Raw genomic sequence first — 15,895 nt, 5'->3', positions numbered from 1 at the left:
GGGGGTTGTGAGCTATCAGCCTCCACTCCAAGCCTCACTTTGCCTCCAGCATTTATAATTGTGTTAAATATATAAAAAATGTTTTTAATGTATAAGGGGGGGTTGCACTCAGAGGCTTTCTGTGTGAAAGGGGTCACCAATATAAAAGTCTGAGAACCACTGGGTTACAGTGATCTTAGTATGACTATCAAAATTTTGTCAATGGATTTCAAAAAAGTTTCTAGTCTCTATCTACACATACCTCTACATACATCTGTATTACAGCTCCAAAAATTATATAGTTTTGATGGAGAAAATAACTTTACACTGATGACAAAATGCAGAAAATTATGGTAGGATGTGATGTCACGTGTATGCACTGATCTGGTTGTGATATAACGTCAATAAATATACATGGATCTTCTGATTCTGTGCTGGTCTGTTCATGGATCAAATTAAGACAGAAAACGAAAGATTAGAAGAGATATAAATATGTATACTTTTCAGGCATATGCCAGCCTCTAACTATTTCAGGGTTTCTTTCACCTTCCATTGAAACAGCTGGTATTGGCCACTGTCAGAGAGTTAGGATACTGAAGATGGACTATGGGTCTGATCCAGTATGTCAGTAATTATTGCACATGATGGACCACAGCTCCGACCCTGTATGGCATTCCGCAGGAAGCTAAAGGCATAAAAGGAATAAATGTTTGCATTCCTTTGTCCTGATGTCAATAAAATTAGTTGTGTTAATTTAAATATGTTGCTCAATATATTGTTTCATTTACTGGTTTTTGTATTTTTCTTGAAAAATAAATACTTTTCTAAAAAATGTCCATCAGCCATAGGACTGTCAGTGGAACTACTTACGTGACTAAGGTGAACAAGAACTTCCCTTTTAGATCCATTCTGGATTCCCCCTTGGATACATTCACTGTTGGTGTTTGGCCCCTAGCAAGAAAATGTTCATCTAATGTATGCTCTATTACAAATTAGGACTGGATACACACTAGTCATGTTAAAAGAATTTGGACATAAGTTATCATGCTCTATCCTTAACATCTTCAAAATTCTTTGTAAGAGTCATACGCGCCACTCCCTGCCATCACCACCCTAGGACTGCAGCAATGTGCTGCTAATATTTTAACAAGGGACAGAACTTTTCCTCTCCCTATTGACACTTCCCTAGCTGACAAGGGAGATGGTCAGATATTATAGTACCACACACTGCATCAATATCCTGGAAAGTGTATGAGCATTCAAGAAGGGTTGAGGGATTATTAAATCTATCCATTTGTTCTCCCCCTCAGACAAGCCACTTTCTCATAACCACGAGGAACAGCCATTGGCAAACAGGTTTATATTATGTGCACATGCTGAAAATGCTTATACGTTGTTTCCAAAGTCAATATGTGTTATGGATAGAGTTGGTCGGACATTTTCCGATGGAACATCAATTCATCAAAAAGGAAACGTTCCATGGGATGATAAAAATCAGTGAGGATTCTAATGGAAGCCTGTCTAGTTCTCCGCCAACTCACCTGCCTTCCTGATTCCATAGCAGTCTGCCTCATGGGCCCACCTTCCAGGGTTCCCAGGTGCCTGGCTCTTCAACAGCCCGCTAAGTGGACTGCTAAGGAGCCAAAAGCCTGGAAGCTCCCGATCCCACGCTCTCCGGCTGCTTGCCAGGAGGCCTCTTGTGAAGCCAGGGAGCATGGAGAAGTAAGCCTGGAATTTATTTATTTTTTAAATCCATTTAGGTTTTTCCAAGGTTTTTGAACAATTTGTGTTCTCTGAGAAGTTTTCCACTTTTGATATTTTGTTCCAGTCTGGAATGAAAATAGTTTCAGAAATGCAAAATTTCTTGCTCTAGTTCTGGAAACATATCTCAGCACCTCTGAAAACACAGACCACTTATTAAGGTAGACTAAATATAGACTCAGGTGCCTAACTTTAGGCATCAGTTTCAAATGTTGGTCTGAATGACTTGCCCAAGGTCATAGAATGAGTCAGCTATGGAGCCAGGATTAAAATTCAGAAATCTATAGATCCCAGACCTGTAGTTTAGCATCTAGACCACAGGTCGGCAACCTTTGGCATGCGGTCCATCAGGATAATTTGCTGGCGGGCTGCGAGACATTTTGTTTACATTGACTGTCCACAAGCACAGCCCCTCACAGCTCCCAGTGGCCACAGTTCACCTTTCCCAGCCAATGGGAGCTGTGGGAAATGGCATGGGCCACAGGTAAGTGCTGGTCACCACTTCCCGCAGATCCCACTGGCCGGGAATGGCAAACCGCGGACACTGGGAGCTGCGGGGGGCTGTGCCTGCGGATGGTCAATGTAAACAAAGTGTCTCACAGCACGCCAGCAAATTACCCTGATGGGCCACGTGCCAAAGGTTGCCAACCCCTGATCTAGAGCATGCAGCCTTTCTTACATATGTTTCTGCATATGTTGTATAATTTTTCCACAAAGGTTTCTGCTGATGACATGTTCTGATTAGGGCTGTCGATTAATCACAGTTAACTCATGCGATTAACTCAAAAAATTAATTGTGATTAATCGCAATTTTAATTGCACAGTTAAACAATAGAATACCAGTTGAAATGTATTAAATACTTTGGATGCTTTTCTATATTTTCATATTTATTGTATTCTGTGTTGTAACTGAAATCAAAGTGTATATTATTTTTATTATAAATATTTGCACTGTAAAAATGATAAAAATATTTTTCAATTCACCTCATACAAGTACTGTATTGAAATCTCTTTGTCATGTAAGTGCAACTTAAACAAATTTAGATTTTTTTGTTACATAACTGCACTCAAAAACAAAACAATGTAAAACTTTAGAGCCTGGAAGTCCACTCGGTCCTACTTTTTGTTCAGCCAAATGCTAAGACAAACAAGTTTGTTTACATTTACAGGAGGTAATGCTGCCCTCTTAGAATCATAGAATTCTAAGAATCATAGAATATCAGGGTTGTAAGGGACCTCAGAAGGTCATCTAGTACAACCCCCTGCTTCTTATTTACAATGTCACCAGAAAGTGAGAACAGGTATTTGCATGGCATTTTGTAGCCAGCATTGCAAGGTATTTACGTGCCAGATATGCTAAACATTTGTATGCCCATTCAGGCTTCAGTCACCATTCCAGAGGACATGCTTCCATGCTGATGATGCTCGTTAAAAAAAAAATGTGTTAATTAAATTTGTGACTGAACTGCTTGGGGGAGAATTGTATGTCCCCTGCTCTGTTTTACTTGCATTCTGCCATATATCTCAAGTTATCAGTCTCAGATGATGATTCAGCACATGTTGTTCATTTTAAGAACACTGCAGATTTCACAAAATGCAAAGAAGGTACAAATGTGAGATTTCTAAAGATAGCTACAGCATTTGACCCAAGGTTTAAGAATCTGAAGGGCCTTCCAAAATCTGAGAGGGACGAGGTGTGGAGCATGCTTTCAGAAGTCTTAAAAGAACAACACTCTGATGCGAAAACTACAGAACCCGAACCACCAAAAAAGAAAATCAATCTTTTGCTGGTGGCATCTGATTAAGATAATGAAAATGAACATGCGTCGGTCTGCACTGCTTTGGATTGTTATTGAGCAGAATCCGTCATCAGCATGGACGCATGTCCTCTGGAATGGTGGTTGAAGCATGAAGGGACATATACCTCTTTAGTGCATCTGGCACGAAAATATCTTGTGACACCGGCTACAACAGTGCCATGAGAATGCCTGTTCTCGCTTTCAGGTGACATTGTAAACAAGAAGCAGGCAACATTATCTCCTGCAAATGCAAACAAACTTATTTGTTGGCTAAACAAGAAGTAGGACTGAGTGAACTTACAGGCTCTAAAATTTTACATTGTTTTATTTCTAAATGCAGGAGTTTTTATACATAATTCTACATTTGTAAATTCAACTTTCATGATAAAGAGATTGAACTACAGTACTTGTATTAGGTGAATTGAAAAATATTAGTTCTTTTGTTTTTTTACAGTGCAAATATTTGTAATAAAAAATAAACAAAGTGAGCACTGTACACTTTGTATTCTGTGTTGTAATTGAAATCAATATATTGAAAATATTGAAAACATACAAAATATTTAAATAAATGGCATTCTATTATTGTTTAACAGTGCGATTAATCGTGCAAATAATCACGATTAATTTTTTTAATCGCTTAACAGCCCTAGTTCTGATATAATATTTTTGATGTATCCTCTCAACAACCTATTTCTGTTTGACTTTACTTAGCCTTTCTATGCAGTGTTATTTGCTTCACTTGAAAATCAATTAATTTTTTTTGAGAATTAATATCAAAGCTCACAGGAGGAGGGTGTCATTCCTAAAAGCTTTGGTCTTGGCCATTGGCAAAGACTTTTGAAAGCATGCTGTTCTTTGCAACTCTGAGTTTGACAATAATCATACAGCAGTCCCCTACAATCAAAGTTTAAAGAACATATAAATGTATAACTTACCTCCCTAGGACCTTCCCCCGATTTTTTATTACTGTCAAATATGCGAGCATTGTAAGTCCAGTGCATAACAATTACACATATGCCATATTTTGCATGCTATCTGAGCACTATTGTCTTAAGCATGGAAGTATTTTTCAAATTTTAAGAAATAAGCATGGAACATCTGTACTCACAAGAATCACTGAGACTAAAATTATTAGAGAAAAACAATCCTCTGATCTGTCAATTAAAGCAGAGGCTACCAACTTCAGAAAGTTCTGCTTTTGTACAGTAAGATGTCAGACTGCAGGCCTGGGAGGTAGGAAATCCTAAAATCCAATGTCAGTTTTGAAAATGACTCCTTCCCTTGGGCAAATTATTTTACTTGTCTGTTTCAGTCTCCCTGGGACAGATTCTGACCTCACATCGATTTTACCTTGGTGTAATTTCCGTTCACTTCAGTGGAGTTACTCCAGATTTATATGAGCATAAATGGAAGCATAATCAAGTTCCCCATCTTTAAAATGGGGATAATAATACTTACTTATTGTTCCTCCTTGGGCTATTAGGGGATTAATTAGTGTTAGTTAATGCTTGTAAAATGTTTTTAAAGAGGAATAGCGCTAAGTATTATTACTTACATGCTGGAAGAATAAGGATAGCTGCCAAAATCCTTTTATAATTTAGGTCCATGAATAGGAACTTGAGAAGGTAGAGGTCTAGTTTCTTGGCAATGGAGATTTACAAGACACTTCTGTGAGATTTTGCAACCTTGAAGAAATAATAATAATTCAATATATACAGCATGCATCTCCTTTCTTCCTCACTCCAGGGTTAATAATAAATACTTTATAAAAACATCATTAAAAACACAAGAAGTGCCACAATATAAGAAAAACCAGGTCTGCGTCTCATTTATTCTAATTCCATTTTACACTATTCCAGCAGTGTAAAGAGGCCTTAAAAGTAAGAGTAAATTACATTAACATCCATTTTAAAGCCCCTATGCAAAGCCAGAATGGTATAAAGGGACCTTAGTGTAAATGAGAATTAGGTCTACCATCTATATAGAACCACAATTCACCTGTATTCAGTTGGAAGTTTCTGCTGAGTCAAAGAGAAGTCTCCTATCGAAAGCTCAAGGATTAAGAGATTGGAATAAAATAATCCCACTAAATTTCTCACACGGCAATGAAGATCAATACCACTAAGTCAATGTTCTCATGAGAAGCTGCTGCTACTAAAGGTATTCCCAATAGCTGATTTATAGCCCATTTGCAATATTGGTTGAATGTATAACATCCATTAACTTCGATTACTTAAAGAATTGTTCATTTTTAATGTCATGGGGTTTTTTATTTGTTAAGGTAACAGTGTTCATCATTTGCTTCTTAAGTTAATTTGCAGATTTTAAGTTTAATCAAATTCTTCCTAATTTTGTCTGGCATAGATTCTTTGGCCGAGTTTCTTTTAATGGGATGCAATGGACTTACTCCAAGTTTACATCAGTGAAACTGACAATATAATCTGCCTGTGTGTATTCTGGAATAAAGAGTATTTTCTTGGGGAATTTAAAAAAAAAAAGTTAAGGAAAATGTAACAATTTAAAATAAATACAACAATCAGTAAAATAAGAAAATATCTGAATGTATACAAAGATGAATATGAATGGTTAAGAGAAACATATTTGTATTGTATATATTTGAAAGTTTTGATGTCCTGTGCTCTTCTTGCTGTTAGGTTAGCATGCTGTCATGTGGATTTAACTTTGTTAGGCTTTATATAATGTGACTAACATTTTGTCTGACATGTTTCCTTGCTCAAAGAAGCCTTTTTTATAACATTACAATTTGGTTACCATGTCAATCAAGGTAAGAACTGACTCATTTCATATTAATGTTATGGAATGTTTTGGTAAGGAAACCTCATAATAGTAATCCTGCAGGGCCACTGAAATATGTTTCAAGCAAGTCCTTTTTAATTTTACAAATCTGCACCTACATCAGTCAGCTGAGTTTGATGCATAAGTGTTCTTCATGGACATGACTTCCCTGATTTTAAATGACTAGGTGCTGAGTAGAGCTGGTCAGAAAAGAGGATTTCCCACCCTCTCCCTCCCCCCAAAAGTTTCAACTCTGACAAAAAAATCAAAACCGGAAAATTTGGGGCCAGAAACTTTCACATGGGCAATGCTCCCTGGCTGGAGTTGTTTCCCATGACGTACTTTCTAAAGTTATAAAAGGAATACAGTGAACCCTATTAAAAAGTTGATTTAGTTGGGGATGGGTCCTGCTTTGAAAAGGGGGTTGGACTAGATGACCTCCTGAGGTCCCTTCCAACCCTGATATTCAAAGTCATGAGTTACCAATAGCTACTGAGACACTGCAGTATCTACTCTTAGGGAAATATGACAGTATCTCAGATACCACAGTTTGAGACCCTTGTTAATGATTACTTTTTATTGTTGACTACTGTGCCTATATACCTGTAGGAAGTCTAGAGCTTGTTTTTAATTATGTACTGCGGAAGGGATGGAAGTGGCTGGAAACCTGAAGGTAAAAGCTATCAAATTAAACAACTGACAACAAGCCTCATACTAGCTTTAATGGCTAATATTTCCTCATAAGATAGCATGAATAGTGGATCTCCCACCTCTCACGTGGAAAGAAGAATCAACGACCTATGTGTCAGGGTTTCCTCCTTGCCCAGACCTCACAGAGGATGGTTTATTGTGTTAAGATCTCTGTGCCAGGAGAGGCAGGGATTGGACGGTCAGGAGGAGAATGCATGGGGCTGTACCCCCAGTTTTGCAGACTCTTCTTCACAGCAAGGATCCCTCTTTGTGCAAGCTCCTCCAGGCAACTGTGACCATGGCAGGCACTGGTAGCAATGAAGCTGTGCTGTCAAGGAATGGGGCCAGAACTGCTATTGCCATGGAGGAGTGTGGAAAACAGGGCCCCCAGATGGGGATTTGTGAAATCTGGTAGCAACCTGCTCCTCTTCTAGAGTCCCATGCCAAAGGTTTTACCATCCAACTCTCAGCTAATATTAATAATAAGGTGCAACAAGCAAAATTAATAAGGTGCAACAAACAAAACTGTTGACAGGATAATTATTTCCTTACATAACAGTGAAAGAGGGGGTGATCTACCGGTAAGAGAACTTTGACTGAATGTAGTCTTAAATACATACCAATTTATTATTCAGAATAGCTCTTAATAATTGTGTCCTCAGTTATACCCATGCATTCCCCTTTGATTTAGTGGCTGTTGTTACTTCTCCTTCTATTACTATTACTATGTACACTGTTTATAATAGGATCTCATTTTATTAAATAGTAGCTGAATATTTATTAATATGCTCTTCATGCTCCATTTGTATTTAAATGAATATATTAATCATACACATTTTAATTAATAGATATACTTCGTGTGTGTGTGTGTGTGAGTGTGTGTGAGTGAAAGAGGCAAATATAACCTAGAGTCCCTTTCCTTTAAATGTCAGCAACACAATGATACAGCAGTATAGCACTTAATTTTCTTATTAACTTTTAGACTGAACTCTATCACAGCCCATAAATAAAACAAGAGTTATTCCCAAGTCATAGGAGAACTGAGGTTAAATAATATCACGTGAAAAGAATAAGGAAAAAAACTAAGAAAGAGAAAAGAAAAACAAACAAATTAAAATAACACTATGCACTGCTTTGTATGACATGTTAATCATGTATTATTTATCCTAAGTGCTTTCTGAGTTCTCACCTAAGTTCACTATAGCATAACAGATAGACTGTAGTCACCTTTTGCTGTATATTAATATTTAATATGCAATATTTGGCTTGCAAATAGGAGTCTGATGCATAGTCTTTTGAATAGTCTGCATTGCGATGGGTTCTGCCCCTGAGTGAAATGCACTCCACCTCCATGAACCCACTCTGTGGAGTGTTGAGGGGTGGGGAAGTGGAATTCATGCCTCCAAGGCATAGAGTTTAAATACTATCTACAGACCCTGTCCAGTTGTAACCAAGGGGACCACAGAAACATGGATACACAGTCCTTCCCTTGTCCCACTCCTAGTTTCCCCCCTTCATGGATTTCTGCTCTTGGTTATGTGAAGCCAACAATGGGACCCTTTCCTCCATGTATAGGGGTGTCCTGGTACACCTGTGTGTGTCTGCTTCATCATGATGCCCCGAGCAGAACTTAAATGGTGCAGTGGTCTATACATTGGGTGTTCGCATCAGGATGAATTTCACTTCAGATTATATAAAAATAGATACAGCTTGTGCTGTGTAATATTCTGGGGATACTGCCTGAAATTTCTGGCCAGGAATTTGGAGCAACTAATGAAGAGAACTTGAAGTCAATGTAGCTATGCATATTCACACCAACTCAGGATTGTGCCCTGGGGGTTTAGGGAATGCTGTGTGAATATTCATACAGTGCAGACATGATCAATAAATCTTATGCTTATGTACCTGCCTGTCAATGTTTAGTCCCTTAATTTAAGGAACTCCAAATGATCAATCATTCAACATACTCTAACTTTTATCTCTCTCATAAAGACAAAATTGCCATATTTTTGATAAACCATATTTTATTAATTTACTCATTCCCTGTTAGAGGTGCCTTTTGTTTCCAGGCCTTTGTTATAGTATTCTGGGAAGCAAGGTGAAGATAATTGCAGAGGTCTTTATAACTGTTTATCTTGGTAAACTGGTGATAACGTCTCAAAAAACATTGCCTATTTTCAGTGGAAAGTTCAGATTTGTTTTTAATGTTCCAAACCATGGACCAAATGCTAAAAATATCTGGTCAAAAACCATCCCAGACAAATAAAAGTTCTTTATGCACCACAGTTTTCCCAACTGCCAGTTGAAGTATCATTGTTTAGGTTCCATAATCTGTGTAGTGGTATCTGTAGTCTCATAGCATTCTGTTGCATATGATGCTATACTTCTGCTTTTTCCTTCTGAGACTTAAGTGCCTTGTTGCCAAAAGTATATACAGCAGTTTCTGGTTTTTGTACATAATTCCTTTGTATATGAACCCTTGATAATAAATCTTTTTTGTCTATATTTCCCCTTAGTGTTATTTCTTCTTATTTTTCACTTTCTAGACACACTGAGCTTTCCTCGCACAGCATGTTTAATGGCAAAATATTTTAATTATAAATATTGAAAAACAGAAAAGGGATTCTCTAATTCCTGTGTTTTCTGGGCAGAAATAAAGTCTTCAGGCCAGATTAGCGACACAAATACATTTCATATTAATTAGTGATTGATCACAGTTGTGCTTACTAAACATCTGGTTAACATTCTTAATAATCATGGGTCTGAAAACATTCATTATTGCCTCCAAACATAACAGTTACATAATTCCCCATCACTTGAGCTACCGGCTTAATTTAGTCTTGTGAGTATTCCTGTTCAAGTCATTTTATCACCAGCAAATTTAGAATAATCTATTAGAACATTTTGTCTAGTTTTACAACTCAGCAGAGAATTTCCCAGTTCAGCCCAGTAAAATGATTTAGGGTATGCATGTGACATTGACAAAAGAACTTGAAATATATGCCTAATGGCACAGTTTATCCCTGGGGGACACCCAGAGCAGCCCCTGCCCCATGGGAGGCACATACAGGCTGACTTGTCCCAGGCCATGCACCCCCCCACCCCCCCGCAGGGACGGCCCTGGGAGGAGGCATCCGCTTTACCACCCTCAGCGCATTATGCTGATGTTGCTGTTAAGCCTCGTTTACTGTCCCCTTGAGAACGTTCAGTGAGTGGAGCCAGCTGAGAAGGCGGTTCTGAAGGGGGGACATTATTGTTGTTTTTTCCCCCTGCCAGAGGACCTTGCAGTGGAAAAGGCTGCCAGCAGGGTCCCTGTGTGCTTATCCCCTTTCCCCAGTTGGCACCAGGGTTGAGGTTTATTCCTCAATTGCCAGCAGGTTGCACTCAGAGTGGGGGCCTCCCAGATAGTTTGCAGGAGATTGGAGCCCTGGATTCATTCCCTGGAGGCAGTCATTACAGAAAAAGTCCTTCAGAGCCCCAGATTGGAGCATGTTCTGGGTTGATGGCACATGCACCATCTCATCAGCACTAGGAGCGTGAGAGGCTCAAGCAATTGAGGAAGGAATCTTTGCAGATTTTAGCTGTTATACTCTACCAAAGTCTCTACTGAGCATGTGCCAACTGATTTTTCCAAGGCTTATAACTTGGTCAAATTTGGGTAGATTTTCATGGGGATGGTAAATGACACATTCCTGACACAAAGGCGACCTTCCTGCTAAATTTTAAGTTACTACTCCAAAGCATGGAGGAACTAGGGCATTTTAAAAGAAGTCTCAAGATTTTTTTCATGTCGGCAAAACAATGTGTTTTCCCCCATACCTCATTCTCAGAAACAACTGAACTGGTTTGGCTGAATTTTTCCAAAAATGTCAACCTTAGGCAGACACCCAGTATGGAAAAATTTGTCCTAAACTGTTAAAGTTTGCAAAGTTATAAGCAACTAAAAACAGGGGTTCATAATAGAACATGTTGGACATCCTTAATAAGTGGTGCTACCATCCCTTTCTATAATTGGAAAGGAAATACTTTGTTAATTTAAAAATCTTCCTTTTTTGCACAAAGATACTGATTCTTATTGAGATTTAATGTGCTTAAAATCAATTATGTGTTTTGCTAAATCAGGTCTTAAATTATTACTGGATTCAAACCAGAAGTGACCATTAGATCATCTAGTCTGACCTCTTGTATAAACACAGCTCATAAAATTTCATCCAGTTACCTCTCTGCTAAGTTTAATAGCTTGTTTTTAACTAAAGCATGTCTCCCAGGAAGGCATGCAGGCTTGATCTGAAGATTTCAAAAGACGGAGAATGCACCACTTCCCTTGGTATGATGCCATATATTTGTAGTGACCATTCTAAATTTTCAAAAGTGGATAGGCACTGTTATGCACGTTGCCAACAACATTATTGTACATGATCTTCAATGTGGCAAAAGCAACCACTTTAACCAAAAAGAAGGAAATAAGCCTCTTTGCAAACACATGCTATCGTTAAACAAAAACTGTGAGGTAACAAACTCTCTTAACAATAAAAATGTCACTACTAACATGGAAGTATTTATTCAGCTCTCTGCTGAAACATTGCTGATATTGGAACCTTGCAGATTGGTTTCCCATTGGAGAAGAAATCAGTGATGATGAGCCTTGCATTTTTTAGTATATCTTGTTTTATATATTCTATATCAGCGGTTCCCAAACTTGTTCCGCTGCTTGTGCAGGGAAAGCCCCTGGCGGGCCGGGCCGGTTTGTTTACCTGCCGCGTCCGCAGGTTCAGCCGATTGTGGCTCCCAGTGGCCACGGTTCGCTGCTGCAGGCCAATGGTGGCTGCAGGAAGTGGCACAGGCCGAGGGACGCACTGGCCACCACTTCCAGCAGCTCCCATTGGCCTGGAGCAGCGAACCGCAGCCAGTGGGAGCCACAATCGTCCGAACCTGCGGACACGGCAGGTAAACAAACCGGCCCGACCTGCCAGGGGCTTTCCCTGCACAAGCAGCAGAACAAGTATGGGAACCACTGCACTATATAAACCAATCCTTGAATGGAGGGAATTGCCAATGGCACATACAAGATGCCATCTTTCAGAAATTTCAGCCCAAATACCAATGCCCAGTTCCCAGGAAGCATCTCTGCCCCAAGAACTGACTCAAGTTAGAGAGATTAATGCAGACAGCAAACTGTCATTGTTTGCAACAGCTCTTTCCAAAAGTCTCTATGTAAAAAACCTCTCAACAATATAGCATTTCCTCACTGACTATATATTGCTCACACACAAAGAAAAAGAACTTGTAAGACAATGTGTAATGGTGCCTTCTGATGATGCCCTCCATAACAATACATAATTAACAGGTGGACAACTCTTAAGGAAGAGACACAATCACATATTTCAGTAGGAAGGGAGGATTTTTCTGTCTTCTATTTCAGGCACCATGTTGGGGAATTGCAAAGTGATTGAATCACAAAGAGATTAATAGTATAAAATTTTACAAGTCTTGAGATGAGTTGGAAAAATTTCTCTAGCAATCAAATAGTAACTTATTACTACACTGCCAGCTCCAGTCCCTTTCTCACCAGCTAGTCTGTGAACCTGCTCCATTCTTTGCCTGTGCACAACATTTCTATGCTGAGGTTTGGATAAAGGAACATTTGCTTATCTTGATTTAAGCCTTCATCACTCTTTCATAATTATTTTAGTATATAATCTTTACCTTGGAATCTCAGCAGCATTATTGTGAGGTCTCTTAATGGCCCAGATTTGGCCCTTTGGACTATCTGGGCTTTTTCTCGTTCAAATTCTTCTTCTTCCTTGTCACATTTTAAAATCTCATTGAACTATTTTTGAACAAAGAGAATCACATTATCCAATTCTCTACTTTCTTTTTCCAATAATTCTAACACAAGTACAATGAGTCCTGTTTTCTAATTTCTCTGTTTTGTCCAACAACAACAAAAAAATCAACAACCTTTCTCATCGCATAGATCTCTTTTTCAGCTTCCCTTTCAGCTATGTTGCTTATTCTTTTCTCTGCTGCATGCACACGTTTGTTTAATTTATCCAATTTAGCATCCATTGCATCTACTTTTCCTTTAAGTTCTCCCATGCTGTGAAGAATGCCTGGCTGGGTCCATTTTATTTATCTGAATATTGCAGCAATATCTGCAGTAGCTTCTTTTTTCCCCAGGGTACAGTGAGACAGATGCCATGTTTTCCACAAGGCCTGCAAAGTCTCTTGAGCAGCCATTGCTGGGCTTTCTCTAGCCTATGTAACAGTCCCAGATTGTTGTTGTTGATTGAAGTTGGTGTGATCTCCTGCTCATCTATTTCAGATGCTGCTGCTAAAAGAAATGTTAGGACCCAAAAAGAAAGTATTAAAAATCTGAATTTTTGACTGCTTTGGACTGGGCCTAAGGCAATGTATGTCTAGTACATGCTTAGTGTGTCGTCTCATGGCATGCCACTGGAGCCTACACAGCAGTATATAGCTTTTATAAACTGGTTAAACACCTAAGCAAGGATGAGATGTTTCAAATGAGAAAAGCCATTCACTGAAAGCTTAATCTAAACATTAATATTAAGTGTTGGTCATGTTGGAATTGGTACTAGAGCATGAAGCCTTTCTCCTCTAGGTTACTGTTTCAGACTCAGTTTGCAGTGATTGAATGTCTTTGCCATTTGATAGCTGTCTGTGTGGAAGAAGATTGTGGTCTCCAGGCTTCTCTATACAAACACATCATGGCAAACGTGGGTGTTAAGGTACCTGGCACTAGTATGTTGTGCAAAAAGTGTGTCTGTGGACCTTGCTGCCATGCACTAAAAGTTTCACAGTGTGCTTTGATCTACCCTACTTTGAAATGGGAGCAGATTCAGATGCACTAGGGGACTTTTAGTTCACAGCAGCAGGATCCACTCAGAAACTTTTTGCATAGCAGGCTAGGGCGAGGTAGATTTATACTACAACTTGCCTCAGACTAAGTGTTTGTGTAGACAAGCCCGCAGTCTAACTCATGTTGGGTGTCCACATCAAACTCCTTGGCAATCTCAGCAGAAAGACGAAGGACTGACTAAGCACTGAAAGTTAAACAGAGCTGGTTCCAACAATTCATGGTTGAGATACAGCATTGGAGAGTGTGGCAAAATTTGTACCATCATTACCTGTGCTCTATCTTCTTTCATTGCTCATAATTTTGATTTTTAGGGATGCCAGTTCAGTACCTTGAAATCACAAAACTCACTTAAAGAAACAAATATTTTTCTTTCCTCACTAGAGTTTGAACATATCGTGCTGTCTCTTTCTTGGACTCTCTAGTGGCATTAAATTGGGATTGTGGCCAGAATAAATACATTATGATCAGGATTTTCAAAAATGATTGGTGATGCTACGTGCATTCACTCCGGGGGGCTTGTCTTGAGAGTCTTGAAAAGGGCCTAGAGTTCATAAGGTACTGAGCACCCATTCTCTGAAAATCAAGCCCCTTTAGATGTCTCAGACTGTGCATCAAACAATTGAGCCACCCAAAGTCACTAGTCACTGCTGAAAATCTTAGCCAACAAATTCAAGACTAAATTTAAAACATGAATAATTGTTTGGGAGACTGTTCTGTGTAAACCTCTGTGTTTATGTTATTATGGGTTTCATATGGTTTCCATCTTTTTCTGGACTGTAATTCTTCTCTTGTCGCACACAATAATTAGTTGCACAAATTGTTGCTTATTAGTCAAGTAGCATATCCACTGAATTTCAACAAATGTTTAATGGACACAAGTATTTTATTAATTAGATTATACATTTCATTAAAAATATTCTTGTAAAAATAGAATTTAAAATAACATATAATCACTTAATCAAATCTAAATTACATCCTTATTTGAGCAACCCTATTTAAGAGTGAGTTTAATTCCCTGTAGTTCACCTCAGTTTTTTTTAATTTTTACCCTTGGCTAATAAACAATGAAGCATACCTGTCATACCAGTAAAACTCAGTGCAAGCTGCCCTGGATTGTGATTCACATTTCATCAAGATTCTTCTTTGTGTAGTAATAGTATTCATATGGTTTTATATTTGTTTGTTTTGTTGCTATGGTTATTTTTCCTCTTACCTTAGGAAGTTTGATAAATTTTGCTCAACTTCCAATCTTCACAAGAACATTGAGGTTTCTCCAGAAAGTCACTTGAAGCTCTTTCTTGCCAAATGGGGTCCAATAAATAGATGTGATTTATCTGCATCTGCCTGAATGAAGTAAAAACAATCTTTCAGGCATGAGGGAAAAAATACAGAAAATGTATTTAAATGACTTGTTTGTTTATTTCCTTTTATAAATGGCACATACCTAAAATTCTAGGCACCAGAACTATCATCAAAAAATACAGAATATTCTGTTGCATCAAGATCCAAAAAAGAATTCCTAAGAAATCCCTGAATTCATAAGTAAAACCTTCCTCTTTACCCACTGTATGCCCCAATGAAAGCCAGCCCTTTGTATGGAAAACCTGGGAAATCAGATAGGTCTTGCAGTATATCTGGCTCTGGGAAATTAAGGGAAGTCAAGGATTCCTCACACCTGTCACCCTGGTGAAACATATTCACACCAGTTCCACTCCACCACCATTTAACAAACAAACAGACTGTAGGCTTGAGGGCCTCTGCTGATCATAATACATTTATTGGCACACACAGAATGATTCAATTTCTTAGATAACAAAGACCCATAACAGTTAGGGGTTTAAAGGTCAAAAACAACCTCTTAATCAGCTCCTGGAAATTAACTGGAAGTCAGTGCAGATCATGGAGAACTAGTGTAATATGCTTCTTATGAGCACCATTAAGGGAGCAGGCCAGTATATTGTGCACTAGCACAAATTTCTAAAAACCT

General features: G+C 38.6%; 1 long non-coding RNA gene across 1 annotated transcript in view; it reads right to left on the bottom strand.

Annotated features, from left to right (window-relative positions):
* Positions 1-333: 333 nt before the first annotated feature.
* LOC120398976 overlaps positions 334-15,895 on the bottom strand; it is a 36,913-nt gene continuing 21,351 nt past the window's right edge. Inside the window, exons 2-5 of the long non-coding RNA XR_005594854.1 lie at positions 15,122-15,252; positions 5,095-5,224; positions 526-664; positions 334-418 (exon numbers count right to left, since the gene is read on the bottom strand). This is a non-coding gene — a long non-coding RNA (uncharacterized LOC120398976). The remainder of the gene's footprint in view (positions 419-525; positions 665-5,094; positions 5,225-15,121; positions 15,253-15,895) is intronic.

This window comes from Mauremys reevesii, linkage group 2, assembly GCF_016161935.1.
Source record: "Mauremys reevesii isolate NIE-2019 linkage group 2, ASM1616193v1, whole genome shotgun sequence".
NCBI classification, from domain to species: Eukaryota; Metazoa; Chordata; order Testudines; family Geoemydidae; genus Mauremys; species Mauremys reevesii.
The sequence above is the reverse complement of the archived record's forward strand: the minus strand, read 5'-3'. Positions and strand labels throughout refer to the sequence as shown.